General features: G+C 38.7%; 1 pseudogene; it reads right to left on the bottom strand.

The window, feature by feature from the left end:
- The window catches only part of LOC129041575 (uncharacterized), a 75,039-nt pseudogene that overhangs the window by 50,707 nt on the left and 973 nt on the right, over window positions 1–23,359 (bottom strand).

Below are 23,359 nucleotides of genomic sequence, written 5' to 3'. Positions count from 1 at the left end.
GCCTTGAACAACCAGTAGTGATACCCAGGTACTACATCTAGAGCCTTGGGAGAGCCTCTGAGACTTGCAGGCTTCAGGTAAAACTCAGCACATTACCAGTTGTGGTGACTATGGGGCAAAACTTCTTCCACTTGAGAAAATCAGAGGGAAAAGTAAAGGAGACTTTGTCTTGCACAGCCACAGGTAGGTAGAGCACCAAGCGAGCTTTTGAGGGCACTGATTCCAGGACTTGATTTGTGGATGGCATTTCTGGACCTCCCCTGGGCCAGAGGGGAGCCCACTTCCCTGAAGAGTAAGTCCCAGGAGAGGCAGCATTCACAAGCTGACTTAAGAGACCTTGGACCTTAAGGGAACATCGACAGTAGTCTGGCAATACTCCTCATGGCCTGGCATGGCAGTGGCTACAGGATGAGGCTCCTATGCCTTTGGAAAGAGGAGGGAAGAATGGAAAGGACTGAATCATGTGGTTGGAGTTCCAGCTAAGCTGCAATACAAGAGAGCACCAGATAGACTTCTAAGGTTTTTGACGCTAGTACCTGAATTTCAGACAGCACTTATGGACCCATCCAGGGCCCCATCATCCATTCTCTCCATCACTCATCTCACCACTGGGTGAGACCCAGCACCATGCTGGCTTCAGGTCTGATGCAGTACATCATAGTGGTGGTGGCAACAGGTCACACATGTTCACTCCAGCTGCAGCTTTAGGTAGCTCAGAATAGACAGCAAGATACTCTGTATGTTTGGGAGAAAGCAAGGGAAGAGAACAAGAGTTTCTGGCTGGTAACCCAGAGAATTCTCCCAAATCTTGTCCAAGACCATCAAAGTGGTATACCTCTATGAGCCTGCAAGAACCACAGCATTCCTGGGCTTGGGGTTCCCCCTAAAGCAGATATAGTTCAGATCACAACACTCAAGTCCTTTCAAATACCTGGAAAGCCTTCCCAAGAAGAATGGCCACAAATAAGCCCAGACAGTACAGACTATAATAAATACCTAACACTTCAATGCCCAGATGCTGAAGAACATCTCAGCACCAACACCATGCAGGAAACCATGACCTCACCAAATGAACTAAATGAGGCACCAGGGACCAATCCTGGAGAAACAGAAATATGCGACCTTTTAGACAGAGAATTCAAAATAAATGTGTTGAGGAAACTCAAAGAAATTCAGGATAACACGAAGAAGGAAAACAGAATGCTGTCAGATAAATTTAACAAAGAGATTGAAGTAATTAAAAAGAATCAAACAAATTCTAGAGCTGAAAAATGCAATTGGTACACTGAAGAATGCATCAGGGTCCTTTAATAGCAGAATGTATCAAACAGAAGAAAGAATTGGTGAGGTTGAAGATAGGCTTTTAAAAAATACACAGAGGAGACAAAAGAAAAGAGAATAAAAAACAAGGAAGCAGACATACAGGATCTAGATAATAGCCCAAAAGGACAAACCTAAGAGTTATTGACCTTTAAGAGGAGGTAGAGAAAGAGATGGGGGTAGAAAGTTCATTCAATAGGATAATAATAGAGAACTTCTCAAACCTAGAGAAAGATATCAATATTCAAGTACAAGAAGGTTATAGAACACCAACGATATTCAACCCAAAGAAGAATACCTCAAGGCATTTAATAATCAAACTCCCAAAGATCAAGGAGGAAGAAAGGATCTTAAAAGCAGCAAGAAAAAAGAAACTGCCTACAATGGAGCTCCAATACATCTGGCAGCAAACTTTTCAGTGGAAACCTTACGGGCCAGGAGAGAATGGCATGACATTTTTAAAGACCTGAAGGAAAAAAAAACTTTTACCCTAAAATAGTATATCTGGTAAAAAAAAAAAAAGAATCCTTCAAACACGAAAAAGAAATAAAGACTCCCAGACAAACAAAAGCTGAGGTATTTCATGAATACCACACCTGTCCTATGATAAATGCTAAAGGGACTACTTCAATCAGAAAGAAAAGGACATTAGTAACAGTAAATATTCACCTGGAGGTACAAAACTCACTGCTAATAGTACACAGAATATTATAACAATGTAACTGTGGTATGTTAACTACTCTTAAGTGGAAAGACTAAATGATGAACCAATCAAAAGTAATAACTACAATAGCCTTTCAAGACACAATACAATAAGATATAAATAGAAACAACAAAAGTTAAAAAGCAGGGGGACAAAATTAAGACATAGAGTTTTTATTAGTTTTCTTTTTGCTTGTTTATACAAACAGTGTGAAGTTGTTGTCAGGTTAAAATAATGGGTTATAAGCTAGTATTTGCAAGCCTCATGGCAACTTCAAACCAAAAACTCTACAATGGGTAAACAAAAAAATGAGAAGCAAGGAACTAAATCATATCACCAAAGGAAACTGCCCTTAATAGAAGACAGAAAGGAAAGAAGACCATAAGACAATCAGAAAACAAATAAAACAAAGTGACAGGAGTAAGGACTCACTTATCCACAATAACATTGAATATAAATGGACTAAACTTTCCAATAAAAAGACATAGAATGGCTAAATGCATGAAAAAAGACCCACTGATCTGTTGCTTACAAGAAACACACTTCACCTATAAGGACATATATAGCATAAAAATAAAGGGATGTAAAAAAATATTCCATGCCATTGGAAACAAAAAAAGAGCAGGAGTCACTATACTTACATCAGACAAAATAGATTTCAAAAAGAAAACTATAAGAAGAGACAAAGAAGGTCACTATATAATGATAAAGGGGTCAATTCAGCAAGAGGATGTAACAATTTTAAAAATATATTCACCTAACACTGGAGCACCCAGATATATATAATAAGTATTATTAGAGATAAAGAGAAAGGCAGGCTGAAATACAATAATAACTGGAGACTTCAGCACCCCACTTCAGCAATGGACAGATCTCCAGACAGAAAATCAACAAAGAAACATCAGACTTAATCTGCACTATAGACAAAATGGATCTAATAGGTATTTACAGAACATTTTATCTAAGATCTGCAGGATACACATTCTTTTCCTCAGCACATGGATTATTCTCAAGTTTAGACCATATGTTAAGCCACAAAGCAAGACTTAAAATATTTCAAAAAATTGAAATATTATCAATGACCACAATGACAATGGAATAAAACTAGAAATAAGTAACCAGAGGAATTTTGGAAACTATATAAATACATGGAAATTAAACAATATGTTCCTGAATGACCACTGGGTCAATGAAGAAATTAAGAAGGAAACTGAAAATTTTTTTAAACAAATGATAATGGAAACACAATATACCAAAACCTATGAGATACAACAAAACCAGTACTCAGAAGGAAGTTCATAGCTATAAATGCCTACATCAGAAAAGAGGAAAAACTTCAAATAAACAATCTAATGATGCATCTTAAAGAACTAGAAAAACAAGAGCAAACCAAACCCAAAATTAGTAGAAGAAATAATAATCAGAGCAGAAATGAAATTGAAGTTAAAAAATACAAAAGATCAATGAAACAAATGATTGACTTTTTGAAAAGTTAGAAAAAATTGACAAACCTTTAGCCAGACTAAGAAACTAGACTAAGCCAGACTAAGAAATGAGAGAAGATCCAAATAAATAAAATCAGAGATGAAAATGAGATGTTACAACTAATACTGCAGAAATTCAGAAGATTATTAATGGCTACTATGAGCAACTATGTGCCAATAAATTGCAAAATCTAGAGGAAATGTACAAATTCCTAGTTACATACAACTTACCAAGATTGAAGAAATCCAAAACCTGAACAGTCCAATAAAAAATAACAAGATTAAAGCCATAATAAAAAATCTTCCAGTAAAGAAAACCCGGGACCTGATGGCTTCACTGCGGAATTCCACCAGACATTTAAAGAAGAACTAATACTAATTCTACTCAAACTATTCCAAAAAAAAAAGAGGAGGAGGGAAGACTCCCAAACTAATTCTATCAGACCAGTATTACCCTGATACCAAAACCAAAGACATACCAAAGAAGAAAAAAAAAAAACTACAGGCCAATAACTCTGATGAATATTGATGCAAAAATCCTCAACAAAATACTAGCAAACCAAATTAAACAATACGTTAGAAAGATCATTCATCACGACCAAGTGGGATTTATTCCTGGTATGCAAGGATAGTTCAACATATGCAAATCAATCAAAGTGATACATCATATCAACAGAATGAAGGACAAAAACCTTACGATCATTTCAATTGATGTTGAAAAATAATTTGATAAAATTAAACATCCCTTCATGATTTAAAAAACCCTTAAAAAGCTGGAGATAGCAGAAACATACCTCAATATAATAAAAGCCATATATGACAGACCCACAGCTAGTATCATACTGAATGGGGAAAAACTGATAGCCTTTCCTATACGATCTGCAAGAGGACAAGGATGCCCACTGTCACTACTGTTATTCAACATAGTACTGGAAGTTATAGCCAAAGTTGTTAAAATGTCCATACTACCAAAAAATCCACAGATTCAGTGCAATGCCTCTCAACATACTGATGACATTTTTCACAGAAATTTAAAAAATCTAAAATTTATATGAAACCACAAAAGACCCAGAATAGCCAAAGTTATTCTAAGCAAAGAGAACAAAACTGAAAGAATCACACTATCTAACTTCAAATTATACTACAGAGCTATAATAACAAAAACAGCATGGTACTGGCATAAAAACAGACACATAGACCAATAGAACAGAATACAGAACACAGAAACACATCCACACATCTACAGTGAACTCGTTTTTTACAAAGATGCCAAGAACAAACACCGGGGAAAAAACAGTTTCTTCAATAAATGGTGCTGGAAAAACTGGAAATCCATATGCAGAAGAATGAAACTAGACCCCTATCTCTCACCATATACAAAAATCAAATCAAAATGGATTAAAGACTTAAATTTAAGACCTAAAACTATGAAACTACTACAAGAAAACATTGAGGAAAATCTCCAGGACATAGGCCTGGGCAAAATTTCTTGAGCAATACCCCACAAGCACAGGCAACCAACGCAGAAATGGACAAATGGGATCACATTAAGTTAAAAAGCTTTTGCACAGCAAAGGATACAATCAACAAAGTGAACAGAGAATGCACAGAATATTTGCAAAATGAGAAATGAGAAAATATTTGCCAACTATCCACCTGACAAGGGATTATTAACCAGAATATGTAAGGAATTCAAACAACTCTATAGGAAAAAATCAATCCAATCAAAAGATGGGCAAAAGATTTGAATAGACATTTCTCAAAAGAAGACATACAAATGGCAAACAGGCATATGAAAAGGTGCCAAACATCATTGATAATCAGAGACATGCCAATCAAAACTACAATGAGATATCATCTCACCCCAGTTAAAATGGCTTATATCCAAAAGACAGGCAATAACAAATGCTGGTGATGATGTGGAGAAAAGGGAACACTTCTACATTGTTGGTGGGAATGTAAATTACTATAACCACTATGAAGAACAGTCTGGATGTTCCTCAAAAATCTAAAAATTGAGCTACCATATGATCCAACAATGCCACTGCTGGGTATATACCCAAAAGAAATCAGTATATTGAAGTGATATCTGCCCTCTTATATTTGTTGCAGCACTGTTTACAATAGCTAAGATTTGGAAGCAACCTTAGTGTCCACCAACAGATAAATGGATGATGAAAATGTGGTACATATACACAATGGAGTACTATTCAGCCATAAAAAAGAATAAGATCCAATCATTTGCAACAGCATGGATGGACTGGAGATCATTATGTTAAGTGAAATAAGCCAGGCACAGAAAGACAAACATCACATCTTCTCACTTATTTGAAGGATCTAAAAATCAAAACAATTGAACTTAACGGACATAAAGAGTAGAAAGATGGTTATCAGAGGCTGGGAAGAGTAGTAGGGGGCTGGGGAGCAGGTGGGGTTGGTTAATGAGTATAAAAAATAGAAAGAATGAATAAGATCTAGTATTTAATAGCACAATAGGGTGAATATAGTCAATACTAACTGTACATTTTAACATAGCTTAAAGAGTATAATTCAATTATTTGTAACTCAGAGTATAAATGCTTGAGGGGATGAATCCCCATTCTCCATGATGTGCTTATTTCACATTACATGCCAATATCAAAACATCTCACATACTATACAAATATATAACATTGTGTACCTAGAAGAATTAAAAATTTTTTTAAGTAAAATTAAAATGTCCCATGTTATGTCTTTCTGAGTCCCTGTCTCTGATTTCTAGCCCTGCTGACCTGGTATGACTGAGCTCCATTAGCATCTGAAAGGCAATTCTAGAATCACCAGTACCATAAGGAAGTAGTTACAACTGTTGAAATGGCACAAAGCTCCTAATCATAAAAATTTACTTTAATTTTCCCATTGAGTGAGCCACTTCCATCACTTGATTGGCATTAGGAGATATGAGTGGTGTTTGTTAATTTTTTTTCTAACTATTATTTTTCATGGGAGTAAGTAGGAAAGGAAAGGAAAGGAGAATAAAGCATACATCAGTCAATGACACTATGTTTTGCATTTCATTAATAGATCAAAATGGTTAAAAGGTTAAAAATACTTTATAATGAATTTTTCAAGGATTTTAGTTGTTTCTGCTATTTCTAAACACCATAATAGCCAAGAAAAAGAAAAAGAATATATCGCCTATACATTATATCACCTGTAATAAGAGATCAGAGACAGAAAGACTTGAGTATATATGTCAACGGTTTAATACATTAATTTAAAAATTAATTAAACATTATACCTTACATACATAGATACTTCATAGTTACTTCTGGCAGCCAGCACAGTTTAACTGTAATAGGCCAGCAGCTACCTATCAATGCAGAATCTTCCTCCACATCATCTTTCTCTTGGCTTTGTTTATACCATAATTTTTAATCTTTTGGTCTTCTTGTACCCTCCAGTCTTTTACCCTGAGCTAATAAATATACTTAAATTTCTTCTATCCTGAAAGGAGATCTCTTTAATTGGCCCAGGCCCTATCTTTAACTCTGTGCTTAATTTCCTTCTTTGTTCAGCTGCTTTGGAAGAATATTCTACTCTAGTTAATTCTACATCCTCACTTCCCATTTCCCACTCTCCACCAACCATGAAAAGCTGGTTTTCACCTCCCACCTACCCACCACACACTTGCTTCAACTCTAAAAATTGCTCTGCAAATGGCCACCACCTATCTTCATATGTCAAATCTGCTCATTGTCTGTTCTTACAGTGTTAGTCCCCTCTGTTCTACTTGGGAATGCTAGAGGCTCACTTCTTTCTAAAATTCTATATCATTGGTTTCCATGGGATTATTCTTTCCTGGGTTTACCTTTACTCTGACTGTTCTACTGCTATCTCCTGCATGACTATTTTTGCTTCTCCTCCACCTGTCTCTTGAATGCTGGTGTTCTACAGGGTTTTATTTTCTCCTCACTTTTTCTGCACATTGCTCTTCTCTGTATATATTTTTCTCAGCTGATACCATTTGAGCTAATGATTTGAACTCTCACCTATGTGCTAATGGCAAACAAAGCAAGTTCCACAGCCCTGCCCTCTGCCCTGACCTTCAGATGCAATTAACCAAATGTCTTCTAGATATATTCACCCGAATATCTAGTTATCTCTGTTTAATACAAGCAAACCTGAATATAACATCTTCTCCTCCTAAGACAATAGAAGCTCTCCAGATTCATTCCTCCTTGGTTCCCAGTAACATTTGTGGTAACAATGTCTTTGGGGATAATATCTGAGCCAGATTACCAAGGAGTCATTTTTTATCCACAGCCATTGCTGTGTGGATGGTAGGCCACTGGTTCTCTCTGCCCCACAGTTGGTTGGAGCAGGAGACAGAAAGATGCAGGCAATTGTGGTGCAGCTGAGTCTCAGAATGGTTCAACACAAGAGGAAAGATGCATGACTCCTGATACTAAGATTCAAGGGTGGCCTTGAATCCAGAACCACCACACCTGTGAAACCCAGACCTCTTTTGGCTCCTAATCTTAAAAGAGAGTTACCTTATGCTCCACACAATTGAGAAGGGTCTGTTTCTTGCAACAAAAATAATCTTGACTAATAATATAATTTTAAAAACACTTGTATCTTTAAATCAAAGGACCTCAACACCTAAACAGGACAACAGTGCAATTTCTATTAGCATACAATGTCTGTCCTGCCTACAGGCCCCCATTGCTATAAAAACCCCCAAATTGACTCTAATTATCTAATTTACCTAGCTAAGTAAAATCTTAGGCAACACACTATCACTATTCCAATTCCCTTCTCATTCAGCAGCTCAGAATCTAGAATGTCGAATATAAATTATTAAAGAATGCATTTAAAAAGTCATTTCTGTAGGTTTCCAGAATTTCTGAGGCTGCACTTTTGCTAGCTGTTTTAATAATCCTTCTTTAACTCCAATTTGTTAAATTATCTTTAATCAACAAAAGTGCTGTTGCATGAGGTATACAAATGGGAAAGAACAAAATGTTCCTCAAGGTGCCTTCTCTTGGAATGAGCCAAAGAAGTGACTCCTAAGTCGAGCGATTTTAAGAAAATGTATGCTCTGAGTTCTAGTATGAAATGACAGATTCCATCATAAAAGGAATCCAGATGGTCTAGGTACTGCCTGACGTCTAATGATAATATTCATAATTGTTAAGTTTAAAAGCGTTTCACATGTAATCACTTCTTTCAGGAGTAACATGGAGTCCTTTCTGAGATAAGCCTGGGCTTAGCTACTCTTTAGTGAGTCAGAAGCATTACAAAATATCTTAAAGGTGAAAGTGATTTGTCACAGTAACATGTAATAATTGAGAGTTTTTAACTCTTGCATTCTGAAAGGATGTTTTCCTTAAAAACAGGCTCTGATATTATTTTACAGCAACTAAGTAGCTCACAGTAGACATTTGAAATAGAGGCAGTACCAGCTCCCCTGACAAAATTTTAGAAGGAATAAATATAATCTTCCAGTCCAACTAATTTTCAGAAGTCTTAACTGATTTTTTATTTTATTTATTTATTTTTTTTGAGATGGAGTCTCTCGCTCTGTTGCCCGGCTGGAGTGCAGTGGGACAATCTTAGCTAACTGCAAGCTCCGCCTCCTGGGTTCAAGCGGTTCTCCTGCCTCAGCCTCCCAAGTAGCTGGGACTACAGGTGCCCACCATGCCCAGCGAATTTTGTGTAATTTTAGTAGAGACGAGGTTTCACCATGTTGGCCAGGATGGTCTTGATCTCCTGACCTTGTGATTCACCTGCCTCAGCCCCCAAAAGTGCTGGGATTACAGGCATGAGCCATTGTGCCCAGCCTTAACTGATTATTTTATTAGGGCTTCCATCCCAGAAAAGTGATAAATATATCCAGCCTCTATAATGCAAACTATAAATAGTTAATCCTGTAGTTTTCCAAACAACTATGACTCACCATGAATCATGGTGAAGGAGAGGGAAATAAAGGAAAAGAAAGGGGGAAAGAAAACACTATGTTGAGCTGTATTTTCTTATTCAACACCTTGTTTATTCATTAGGCTTTTTTAATATCTCTGCAGTCATATCCCTAAAAGCTTAATTCTGTATGCAGACCAAAAATTAAAAGTGAGAAACGATTCAACAAAGGTTTGTTAAACTTTTTCTCTTACACCAGGAATCCTATGGTCCAAGTTATCATTTGAATTCATTTAAGCTCAGCTGAAATCTGCAGGCAATTATTTTCACTAAAAGGCTACAGTCTTATTTTGTCCACTTATGAACTCAGAGTGTCATAATCTTGGCTTTCAATTTTGGGATACAAGAACTTATTATCATATAGTAAAATCACCAGCCTAGCTAACCTAGGATATCACTCTGGCAATTAAAAGATATACATTGGCCAGGCACAATGGCTCATACCTATAATCCCAGCACTTTTGGAGGCGGAGGCGGGCAGACCATCTGAGGTCAGGAGTTCGAGACTAGCCCAGACAACATGGTGAAACCCTGTCTCTACTAAAAATACAAAAATTAGCCATGCATGGTGGCACACACCTGTAGTCCCAGCTGCTCCAGAGGCTGAGGCAGGAGAATCACTTGAACCTGGGAGGCAGAGGTTGCACTGAGCCGAGATCATGCCATTGCACTCCAGCCTGGGCGACAAAAGCGAAACTCTGTCTCAAAAATAATAAAAAATACAAGATACACATTGATGATACATATTAATAAATTTTAATAAAAGCATAAGCCTCTGATCATCCTGAGTGAAAAAAATAAATTCATGAAAAATGGCTACCAATAACATGAGATAATTAAATCAACTTGCCCTCTACTATTTAATATGCTGCTTTGGAATTTCAGCAAATTCAAATTATGTATATATTTATTTGTACACACACACACACACACACACTCATGAACATACACACACGGGTCCACATTCTCCAATACACCTTGTACCAAAAATAACAGATTAGGATTACCAAATCGTAAACAATATGGATTATATCCTACCAATGTTGAAATATGTTTAAGCAATCTAGGAGAAGAATGGTTCCTTACAGGTATGGTAAACTGGTAAACTACTATTTATCTAAAATATTTATGTATATCAGAGGTAATTTAATAAATTATATTTAAAAACTCATTGACAAAATACCCCCATAAGCACATGGAGTATACTTTAAATTTGGAAAGACAAAAAATACAAAGACGTGAAAATAGATTGAATGCAAAAGGAATTTGGCAAAGAGACAATTCAGGTGAGCTGGATAAATTAACAGAGAATTTTTAAAGCAGTGGTTCTCAATCTTGGCTACACATCAGAATTACCTTGGGTTCTATTTATTTAGGTTCTGATTTATTTGGTCTTAGTTTTGGGCTTGGCATTGGAACTATTTTAACTCCCCAGATAACTGTAATATGCAGCCAAAGTTGAGAACCACTGCTCTAACTGATACAAGCTGTGAAACTGTCTCTCAGACAGGACTGGAATGAGTAGAAGAAAGTGCATCAAGAAAAGGGAATGGGTAATGTAAAATCAAGCACCTTCATTCAAAGGAGGGATGAGCTAAGAAGAAAATACTGTTGGCAAAAGCTCGAGCCACCCTGTATCTCAACCAGAGCATTCTATAACAGCATTTACTTAGTGAGGGCCCAACAGCTCAGAGCACAGACTTCAGTATACACATTGACAATATCAATTAACAGATGATCAGTCTCTCAGAAACTTTTCTCAATAGTTGGACTCACAAAATATTAAGGTATGAGTCAGAATGCCAAAGCATGCCTTTGTAATAAGAGACCTAACAATCCAGTGGATTGTATGTCATATTGACACTGGGGCAAAGCTATATGGGAAGCCAAATTATAATCAGAAGGTAGTGTAAAGAATCAGAACAAGGGCAACTAATTGTATGGTTTCAGTACCTAATACAGCAAGTATGGAGAGCAGGAGGCTTCCACCTCCACTACATACACATTCCTGATTCATGGACCAGATACTCAGGCAATTTCAGAGCAATTTTTCTCTAAGATGGTGCCCTTACTCCTCGTTTGTCTCTGCTTTCATGCTACTGCTTGCTTCCATTGGTATCTCCTTCCTTTATCAATGTTAATGCCATAGATTATATTACAGTTAAGCTTGATTTATTCTTCCAGATTTGGACCTGGAAATATAATATCTCTAATCATTATACTTTGATTTTATTTTTCTAAGTCTCAGATATCTAAAGAAAACTTAGATTCTGAGTTTTTGCTACCTCTAAGAGAGAATTGGGAATGAGAAGGCAGAGAATTGAAGCTGAGGGGACATATTCAGCAGTAATGAGAAGTCAGTTTGTACAGATCTGGTAAGGACAATAAACATGATGTACTGTGCACAGGTTGAGTATCCTTTATCCAAAATGCTTGGGGCCAGAAATCTTTTGGACTTTGGATTTTTTTATTATATTTACTGGTTGAGCAATCCAAATCTGAAAGTCTACAGTTCAAAATGCTCTAATGACCATTTCCTTTGAATGTCATGTCAGCTCTCAGAAAGTTTGGATTTTGGAGCATTTTGAATTTTGAATTTTCAGATTAGAGATATTCAACCTGTATTCATTTGTTTATACCTTCTTCTTTCTCTATCAAAATTTTGAGCATAAAACAATCATTATCTATTATTATTTGGACATTTGAATGTTATGTGCGAATATATATATACAAGTATTATATATATACACATATATATATTATTTAACTCAACAAGAGCTTATTTATTTGCCTTTGCTTCCTCTTAGAAAGTCAGTTGGATAGTGAGTAGGGCTCCCTTCTTTCCTTCTTCCAACCATTATTTGTAAAGGAACTCTTCTCACTGTAGTGCTATCCCAACACTCCAGATCAGATTGGCTTTGGAATCACAGTATTTATGTTATTTCATGATTAATCTCTTTTTCATCTAAAAAAATTACTGTTAAAAGATGAAGTCAATACTTTGATTTTGAAAAATTCAGATAAGAAGAAAATATCATAACTTACCTAGATAGCATCTATGAGTATTGCTCCTGAAATATAAAAAGGATGAAAATATAATTTCTAATCACTGAACTTTAAAAGTAAATTAGTTATTTTAGCTCATCTACTGGGTGAAATTGAAGGCTTGGTTCATTTTTTTAAGTGAAAACAGAGATTTAGACATAATATACACTTAATGTTGTATTAGAATTAGTTAACTTGTAGGTGACACTTGACTTTTTGTCATTTTATATTTAAGCATAGTTACAACTCACAGCATCTCTGGAAGTTTAGCATGTAATACGATTTGGCTCTGTGTCTCTATCCAAATCTTATCTCGAATAGTAATCCCCACATGTCAAGGGAGGGACCTGGTGGGAGGCGATTGGATCGTGAAGGTGGTTTCTGCCATGCTGTTCTCATGATAGTGCGTGAGTTCTCACAAGATCTGATTGTTTGTGTGTGGTGCGGTTCCCCTCTCTCTCATTCTCACTCTCCTGCCTCCATTTAAGACATGCCTTGCTTCCTCTTCACCTTCCACCATGATTGTAAGTTTCCTGAAGCTTCCCCAGCCATGTGGAACTGTGAATCAATTAAACTTCTTCTCATTATAAATTATCCAGTCTCAAGTAGTTCTTTATAGTGGTATGAAAATGAACTAATACAGCAGGATTCATCCAAACCTCAACTAAGAAATGTATTCAGAGGAGCTACACTCAGAAGTTCATACTCTAGGTTCCAACTTCTATCCTTAGCCTACTGCCTAGGTTAAAATCATGCTGAGAGACTGAGTTTACCCTCAGATCATTCTGACTGTTCAACTCTCTGGTTGGATGCTCTTTTCTGCTACTAACTCTGATGTACACTCAGGAGTTACCACTGACCTTGATCACTTTGGTTTGCATTTCTTCCATTGAGGACCTCACTTTAACAGGCATAATTAGTACTCATACCCAAGAAGTTCTGCTTGTTCTCTTCCCTACTCCAATACATGGCATCTACCAAACACATCATAAACTAATGGCAACACCCCTTCAATCTTTTCTCTACTTGATCCTCAAACCAAAGATATGTAATCTTAAACTTTATCTCCTTATTTCCAATTTCCAACACTTGTTAATCCTATCTCCTCAGTATATATGAATCAAATGTGCTTAATGTCCTAGGTTGATTCCAAGGAAGAAACCAACATCCATTTCTCCTCTACACTTGTAAATATAAGAAATATTGATGGTTTCAAAAAGTTTTCAAATGTATTCAACATTTTTTACAGAAATCAGTTGTGCAGGGTATGATTAGATATATTTATTAAAACACATTTTTGAGCTATTGCTTCAAGGAAAATAGATATTTCAATTTTCATCAAATATTTAAGTAATTCAGGAGGCTTAAGTGAATACATTCTGCATTCTAAAAATAATCTTTCTTTTCAGTGGACATTTTCAAATCCTGTAAGAATTTTCATCTGAATTAATACAAATCACTATTAGATCATTAACAGTAATTAAGGAAATTCTATTTTAGTCTTTTTTCTGAGTGTTCTTTTTTTGCTTTCTTTTTTTAACTAATATAATTCTGATATAGTCATGCTGGAGAATTTCAGCCAAAGAATTCATAGTCAGAAAAACAAAGTCATAAAATACGAGAGAGAGAGATAGAGATAAAGAGAGAGAGAGAGAGGTTAAAATGAAGTACACGCATGTTTCTAAGACCAGAACAGCATGGTAAATTCACACTTCTTAGTTAACTTCTTTCACACCCCAAATTGTCTATAGACCTTCCCAACATGTCAAGCACAAAAAAGAATCACTTTTTTGCATCTTTCCATTTCTGCAAAACTCTAGGGTAACAGGTCTTGTTCATACTTTTACAGACACATCATTTTTTAGCCCCCTTCTTGCTGAGAAAATTGGTGAAGTTAAAAACCTGCTGGGATTCTGATTTGAAGTAAGAGGTACCACCATAATTCAGAAAGTAAGACTTAATTTGTAAAGCTTCAACCACATTTGCAAGAAATCAGTTGTTCTGTCCATTTCTCCATCTGTAAAACAAGGATAATAGCACCTACCATGGTTATTGTGAAGCACAAATGAAAAGCCTGGTGCAGAGAAGGCAGCTTTTAGAGTTGTTACTTCTGGGTGATGCTTTTAGATGTGAAACTGAGGGACACTTTTGTCTCTAGCGCTGCCTTGAGCAATCACTTTGCCAAGTAATGAATTCAACCAGAATTTATACTCCCTATATATGGCAGAGTTGAGAAAAGCTCACAAATACTCTAATGCTTTAGGAGAGGTGGTGGCTTTTTGCATATGTTTTCTTTTCTTTATGGTACAATGTATGTGGCAATCTTATTCTTCAAGTTAAATATTATTTTGAATCATTAATAATATCTACTATGTATTGTTTCATAAAATAATGAGCTCTAGTGTATATGTTAGAGTTCAGCAAGCTCAGATGTGTGTGTACAGACTTTCTTAAGGCAATATTCTCTGTATATCGTCTCAACAATTACTTCCTATATATGACAGGCACAGATATCCTCTCAGAAACAAGCAGTGTTTGGTCTAAAAGATTAAACATGTCTGAAAATGTGTCCAAGGCTCACTCTTGAAAATCTGATTACAAAACAGTACATTTCTTCATTGTTCTAAGGACAAAAAAATGGGAGAATACTTTAGAGAAAACATGTAATCCCACTTCTGAACATATATCAAAGACAATGAAATTGTATCCCAAAGAGATATCTGCACTCCCATGTTCTTTGCAGCATTATTTACAATAGCCAAATATGAAAATAACCTAAAAGCCTGAAAATTGATGAATGAACAAAGAAATCATGGTGTGTGTATACATAATTACATACATAATGTACATATGTATACACATACAGCATAATTTTTTTGCCGACTGATTCGTGTGTGTGTATGTGTGTGTGTGATGTAGAAGGAACATGAAAAACCTGGCTGAGGCAGGTCCCAAACCTCATGCTTTTGGCAAGCTTTTGGCATTACAATTCTTTAAACCAATCTAGCTCAACCACATTAAATACCTGCTCTGCTTCCATAATAAATGGCCTCAAAAATCCATACTTCAACTCTAAAATTCACCCATACCATTCTTACTGGGCTACCCTATATCACTGATCTCTTCAACACAGCTTCCCACCAGCCACAATTTTAAGTCCCAATTTTGCTCCATGCTTCAGCTACGCTTTCCTGACAAATAAAATTGATTGATAGCTTGTTTTGATCTTCAGTCTTATCTTTTTGATACCAACACTTTCCTAAAGCCAGCCACCATTTAGAGGAACACAGACTAGGGACAGGAAGTCCCCAGGCTGGAATCTTACCCCAGGATCCTGAAGGAACAACTGTCCTACCACAGATCCTGAAAGAGCAACTGGCCAGACCCACTCCTCACCAGGAGCTCCCCCGCAAGAAGTCTGATGGAACGTTCCTCAGAAGAGGAAACAGAAATCATGGAGTGAATCATCTGAGCAGTAGAAAGTGCTCAGCAGTGCTTTAGGAAGTGGGAGTTATCCCTGGATGTTGAACTATTTATTCAGTTGTTGCACAAATATTTATTGAGTCTTTTGTGTGCTAGGCACTGTCCTGTACACTAAGGATAAAGGGGTGACAAAGTCAGAGAATGTTTCTTTTCCCCTGGAGCTAGTATACTACTTGGGGGAGGCAGACACCAAACAAACAAAAAAAAATGCTACATACATAAATGCATAACTAAAACCATGACAGTGCAAAGCAAACCACCAGGGGGAGTGAAGGCACCTCATTGTATTGGACAGTCAGGAAAGGCCTCTGGTGATATAACACCTGGGCTTAATCTAAATGTGATGAAAAAGATAGTAATCAACAAAGTGAAGAGATAACTCACAGAATGGGAGAAAATATTTGTAAACTACTCATCTGACAAAGGATTAATAACCAGAATATATATAAAAGTCCAACAATTCTATAGAAAAAAATGAATAATCAAATTTAGAAATGGACAAAAGATATGAATAGATATTTCTCAAAGGAAGACATACAAATGGCAAACAGGCATATGAAAAGGTGCACAATATCACTGATCAGAGACATACAAATCAAAACTACAATGAGATATCATTTCACCCCAGTTAAAATGGCTTATATCCAAAAGACAGGCAATAACAAATGCTGGCAAGGATGTGGAGAAAAGAGAATCCTTGTACACTGTGATGGAAATATAAACTAGTATAACCACTATGGAGAACAGTTTGGAAGTTCCTCAAAAAACTAAAAATTGAAACACTATATAATCTAGCAATTCCACTGCTGGGTATATACTCAAAAGAAAGGAAATCAGTATATTGAAGAGATATCTGTATTCCCATGTTTGTTGCAGCACTGTTCACAATAGCTAAGATTTGGAAGCAGCCTAAGTGTTCAACAACAGATGAATGGATAAAGAAAATATAGTACATATACTCAATGATGGATAAGGAAAATGTGGTACATATACTCAATGGAGTACTACTCAGCCATAGAAAAGAATGAGATCCTGTCATTTGCAACCACATGGATGGACTGGAGGTCATTGTGTTAAGCGAAATAAAACAGGCACAGAAAGACAAACATCACGTGTTCCCACTTGTGGGACCTAAAAATCTAAACAATTGAACTCATGGAGAGAGAGTAGAAGGATGGTTAGCAGAGGTTAGGAAGGGTGGAGTGGGGAGGGGGGATTGTTAATGGATGCAAAAGAATAAAAAGAATGAATAACATATAGTATTTGATAGCACAACCGGGTGATTATAGTCAATAATAATTTAATTGTACATTTTTAAATAACAAAAAGAGTATAATTGGATGGCTTGTAACACAAAGGATAAATGCTTAAGGAGGTGGTTACCCAATTTTCCATGATGTGATTATTGCACATTACAAGACTATATCAAAACATCTCATGTAGCCCATAAATATATATGTTTTTATATATATTAATTATCTATATAGCAGTTTATTAAGTATTAACTTACATGATCACAAGGTCCCACAATAGGCTGTCTGCAAGCTTGAGGAGTAAGGAGAGCCAGTCCAAGTCTCAAAACTGAAGAACTTGGAGTCCAATGTTTGAGGGCAGGTAGCATCCAGCATGGGAGAAAGATGTAAGCTGAGAGGTTAGGCCCATCTCTCCTTTTTCACGTTTTTCTGCCTCCTTTATATTCGCTGGAAGCTAATTAGATTGTTTCCACCAGATTAAGGGTGGATCTGCCTTTTTCAACCTACTGACTCAAATGTTAATCTCTTTTGGCAACACCCACACAGACACACCCAGGACCAATAGTTTGTATCCCTCAATCCAAGCAAGTTGACACTCAGTACCAACCATCACAAGTCCACCCCTTGTCAACTTGAACCCATACACACCTCGTGAGATAATACAGAATCTTCAAATAAAGACAATAATGAGGTCATAATTATGCCTAACGTAATACAACTATCCTTTGTACAACCGGAAACGCACCAATCCCCAAGCCAAATACTATTACATAAAATTAACAATACTTAAATGCTGATACGAAGTCAATAAATCTTATGCCATATGATAAAGGAAAAGGAGATAAAATGAAGATTTTTCTTAGTACAGGTGTATACATGCACAAATACGCTTTTAACAAAAGAAGGAAGAAATACTCATGACAGAGTCCTCATTTCTGCAGCTGGTCACATGGTTATAGTTAGTATTGATGACTACCTTCTTCTACTACCCATTCTGTATTCCCTTTCCCTTCAGCAAGCACCTCAACAGTCATGGCTTTTTTTCTGACAGAGTGACCAAAACCTTCATTCCTGAAGGGTCTGGGCCATTTGTAGTCCTGCCTGGATTGGCAGTTGTAGTTTCCCATTGATCTTAATCACGGAGCATGGTAATACTAAGACACGCCCTAATGGATCTCCTGAATTCCATGTGTACTCTTCCTTACCTCCGTGTGGAGTGGTAGACTGATTTCATCTTGAAAGTCTGGGTCAATCATCCCAGCCAACACTGTAACTCCCTTCTTAGCCTGTTGACTTAAAGATAGGAGGAGGTCAAAGTATCCAGGTGGCAATCTTAACTTCCAGTTTAATGGAATCATTGTTGTTTCTCCTGGTGGCAGTGTTCCTCCATCCGGAACTAAGACCTCTAGGCCAGCAGATCGTGATGTAGTGGGAACAGGAAGCACAAATTTTGCTAGTGGATCACTAGGAGTGATGGCGAGTGGTACTATTTCCACTTCCACCCCTTGATTCCTGGACCCAGGAATCCTGCCTATGGGAGAAACAGTACCATATATTGGATGCTGATTCAGAGCACATATGGCCTTCTGGAGAACTTTGCCCCAGCCCTGCAAAGTATTGTCACCTAGTTGGCATTGTAATTGTGACTTCAAAATGCAATTCTGCTGTTCTATCAGTGCAGCTGCTTCAGGATGATAGGGGAACATGGTAAGATCAGCAAATTCCATGAGCATGAGCCCACTGCTGTACTTCTTCAGCCATAAAGTGAGTGCCTTGGTCAGATGCAATGCTGTGTAGAATATCATGATGGTGGATAAGGCATTCTGTGAGTCCCCAGATGGTCGTCTTGGCAGAAGCATTGCATGCAGGATAGGAAAACCCATATCCAGTGCAAGTGTCTGTTACAGTGAGGACAAACCTCTGCCCTTTCCATGATGGAAGAAATCCAACATAATCAACCTGCCACCAGGTAGCTGGCTGATCACCCCGAAGAATGGTGCCATATCGAGGGCTCAGTGTTGGTCTCTGCTGCTGGCAAATTGGGCACTCAGCAGTGGCCGTAGCCAGGTCAGCCTTGGTGAGTGGAAGTCCATGTTGCTTAGCCCATGCATAATCTCCATCCCTGCCTGTCACCATGGCCACTTTGTTCATGGGCCCATTGGGCAATGACAAGGATGGCTGGGGAAAGAGGCTGAGGAGTGTCCACAGAATGGGTCATCCTATCCACTTGATTATTAAACTCCCCTTCCACTGAGGTCACCCATTGGTGAGCACTCACATGGGTTACAAATGTCTTCACAGTTTTTGACCACTCAGAGAGGTCCATCCACATACTTCTTCCCAAAATTTCTTTGTCACCAATTTTCCAATCATGCTTCTTCCAAGTCCCTGAAACCATTAACCATTAACCATTAACCATTGGCTACAGCCCATGAATCAGTATATAATTGCATATCTGGCCATTTCTGCTTCCATGCAAAGTGCACAACCAGGCACACTGCTCGAAGTTCTGCCTCCTAGGAAGATTTCCCTTCACTGCTGTCCTTCAGGGATGTCCTAGAAAGGGTCTATAGTGCTGCAGCTGTCCACTTCCAAGTGGTGCCTGCATATCGTGCAGAACCATCTGTGAACCAGGCCCTATTCTTCTCTTCCTCTGTCAGCTGATTATAGGGAACTCCCCATGAGGCCATCGATGCAGGCTGTGGGAGAGAAGGCAGGGTGGCAGGAGTGGAGACCATGGGCATTTGAGCCACTTCCTCATGTAACTTACTTGTGCCTTCAGGACCTGCTCGAGCCTGATCACGTATACACATGATCACCACTTCCATTTGATGATGAAATGCTGCTGTGCATGACCCACTTTATGCTAGATGGGTCAGAAAGTGAAGGGGTGGGTTGCCCCTCCACACCTGTGGGTGTTTCTCATTAGGTGGAATGAGAGACTTGGAAAAGAAAAAGACACAGAGACAAAGTATAGAGAAAGAAATAAGGGGACCCAGGGGACCAGCGTTCAGCATATGGAGGATCCCACCAGCCTCTGCATTCCCTTAGTATTTATTGATCATTCTTGGGTGTTTCTCATTGAGGGGGATGTGGCAGGGTCATAGGATAATAGTGGAGAGAAGGGCAGCAGATAAACACATGAACAAAGGTCTCTGCATCATAGACAAGGTAAAGAATTAAGTGCTGTGCTTTAGACATGCATACACATAAACATCTCAATGCTTTGTTAAGCAGTATTGCTGCCGCCATGTCTCACCTCCAGCCCTAAGGCGGTTTTTCCCTATCTCAGTAGATGGAACGTACAATCGGGTTTTATACCGAGACATTCCATTGCCCAGGGACAGGCAAGAGACAGATGCCTTCCTCTTGTCTCAACTGCAAGAGGCATGCCTTCCTCTTATACTAATCTTCCTCAGCACAGACCCTTTACGGGTGTCGGGCTGGGGGATGGTCAGGTCTTTCCCTTCCCACGAGGCCATATTTCACACCATCACATGGGGAGAAACCCTGGACAATACCTGGCTTTCCTAGGCAGAGGTCCCTGCAGCCTTCTGCAGTGTTTGTGTCCCTGGGTACTTGAGATTAGGGAGTGGTGATGACTCTTAAGGAGCATGCTGCCTTCAAGCATCTGTTTAACAAAGCATATCTTGCACAGCCCTTAACCCATTTAACCCTGAGTTGACACAGCACATGTTTCAGAGAGCACGGGGTTGGGGGTAAGGTTATAGATTAACAGCATCTCAAGGCAGAAGAATTTCTCTTAGTACAGAACAAAATGGAGTCTCCTATGTCTACTTCTTTCTACACAGACACAGTAACAATCTGATCTCTCTTTCTTTTCCCCACAAGAAAGCACCCAGTTCATGATAGGCAGTTCAGGTCACATGGTGACTTGATGACCCATAGTCAAATGTTCAGTTTCCACCAAAGCCCAGTAACAGGCCAAGATCTGTCTCTCAAAAGGAGAGTAGTTTTCTGCGGAAGATGGCAGGACCTTGCTTTAAAATACAAGGGGCCTCCACTGCGATTCACCTATGGGGGCCTGCCAAAGACTCCAAACAACATCCTATCTGCCACTGACACCTCAAGCACCACTGGATCTGCTGAGTCACACAGCCCAAGTGGCAGAGCAGCTTGCACAGCAGCCTGGACCTGTTGCAGAGCCTTCTCCTGTTCTGGACTGCATTCAAAACTGGCAGTCTTTTGGGTCACTCGATAAATGGGCTGGAGTAACACACCCAAATGAGGAATGTGTTGCCTCCAAAATCCAAATATGCCCACTAGGCGCTGTGCCTCTTTCTTGCTTGTAGGAGGGGCCTAATGCACCAATTTATCCTTTACCTTAGAAGGAATATCTCAACAGGCCCCACATCACTGAACCCCTAGAAATTTTACTGAGGTAGAAGGTCCATGAATTTTAGTCAGATTTGTTTCCCATCCTCTGGCACACAAATGTCTCACCAATAAGTCCAGTGTGTTTGCTACTTCTTGCACACTGGATCCAATTAGCATAACATCATCAATGTAATGGACCAGTTTGATATTTGGTGGAAGCAAAATGCAATGAAGTTCTCTCCAAATAAGATTATGACACAAAGCCAGAGAGTTGAAATACCCCTGAGGTAGGACAGTAAAGGTATATTGCTGGCTTTGCCAGTTGAAGTCAAATTGCTTCTGGTGGGTCTTCTGGACAGGAATGGAGAAAAAGGCATTTGCCAAGTCATTAGCTATGTACCAGGTACCAGTGTCAACTTGCTCAAGCAATGAAACCACATCTGGTACAGCAGCTGCGTTTGGAGTCACCACTTGGTTAAGCTTACAATAATATGCTGTCATTCTTCAAGATACATCCATCTTCTGCACAGGCCAAATGGGAGATTTGAACGGGGATGTGGTGGGAATCACCACCCCTGCGTCTTTCAAGTCCTTGATGGTGGCACTAATCTCTGCAATTCCTCCAGGGGTGCGATATTGTTTTTGATTTACTATTTTCTAGGCAGAGGTAACCCTAATGGCTTCTATTTGGCCTTTTCCACCATAGTAGCCCTCACCCTACCAGTCAGGGAGCCAATATGGGGGTTCTGTCAGCTTCTAAGTATGTCTATGCCCGTTACGCATTCTGGCATTGGGAAATGACCACAGGATGAGTCCAGGGACCCACTGGACCCACTGTAAGTTGGACCTGAGCTAAAACTCCATTAGTTACTTGACCTCCATAAGCCTCTACTTTAACTGGAGGACCACAATGACTTTTTGGGCCCCCTGGAATCGATGTCAGCTGAGAGCCAGTGTCTAGTAGGCCCCAAAATGTCTGATCATTTCCCTTTCCCCAGTGCACACTTACCCTGGTAAAAGGCCAGAGGTCTCCTTGGGGAAGGATGGGAGAAAGATTCACTGCATAAATCGTGGGTAATGTAATGGGGTCCTTCTTCAAAGGGACTCAGCTGCCCCTTCATTCAAGGGGGTCTGGGTCTGTAAACTGGCTCAAGTCTGGAAATTGATTAAGGGGCCATAATTCTCTGTTGTCGTTTTTTTTGTTTTTTTTTTTTTGAGATGGAATTTCACTCTTATTGCCCAGGTTGGAGTGCAGTGGTGCAATATCAGCTCACTGTAACCTCGGCCTCCCTGGTTCAAGCAATTCTCCTGCCTCAGCGTCCAGAGTAGCTGGGATTACAGGCACCCACCACCACGCCAGGCTAATTTTTTGTATTGTTAGTAGAGACAGGGTTTCACCATGTTGGCCAGGCTGATCTCAAACTCTTGACCTCAGGTGATCCACCTGCCTCAGCCTCCCAAAGTGCTGGGATTACAAGCATTAGCCACCATGCCCAGCAATTCTGTTTTTATCATTCAAATTAGTCTTTTGTCCATTTGACCTAGGAGTTTTCTGTTTGTATAATTAAGTAGGATTGTAGTAGGCTTTCTGTCAATATCACTTCTAAGAACACTGCAATTAATTAGCCAATGCCAGGCTCTGTATACACAAGTCAGACTATTCTGATTGCAGCTTTGCTTCTGCTGTCCATTATGGTTGCTATGTCCACCTTGCCTTTGATGGTTGAGTGCTGCCACTTGGCCCCTGCCACCTTCAGATCCAATTATTCCCA

Source organism: Pongo pygmaeus, chromosome 6 (genome assembly GCF_028885625.2).
Source record: "Pongo pygmaeus isolate AG05252 chromosome 6, NHGRI_mPonPyg2-v2.0_pri, whole genome shotgun sequence".
Lineage (NCBI taxonomy): Eukaryota > Metazoa > Chordata > Mammalia > Primates > Hominidae > Pongo > Pongo pygmaeus.
This window is presented reverse-complemented; position numbering and strand designations above follow the sequence as displayed.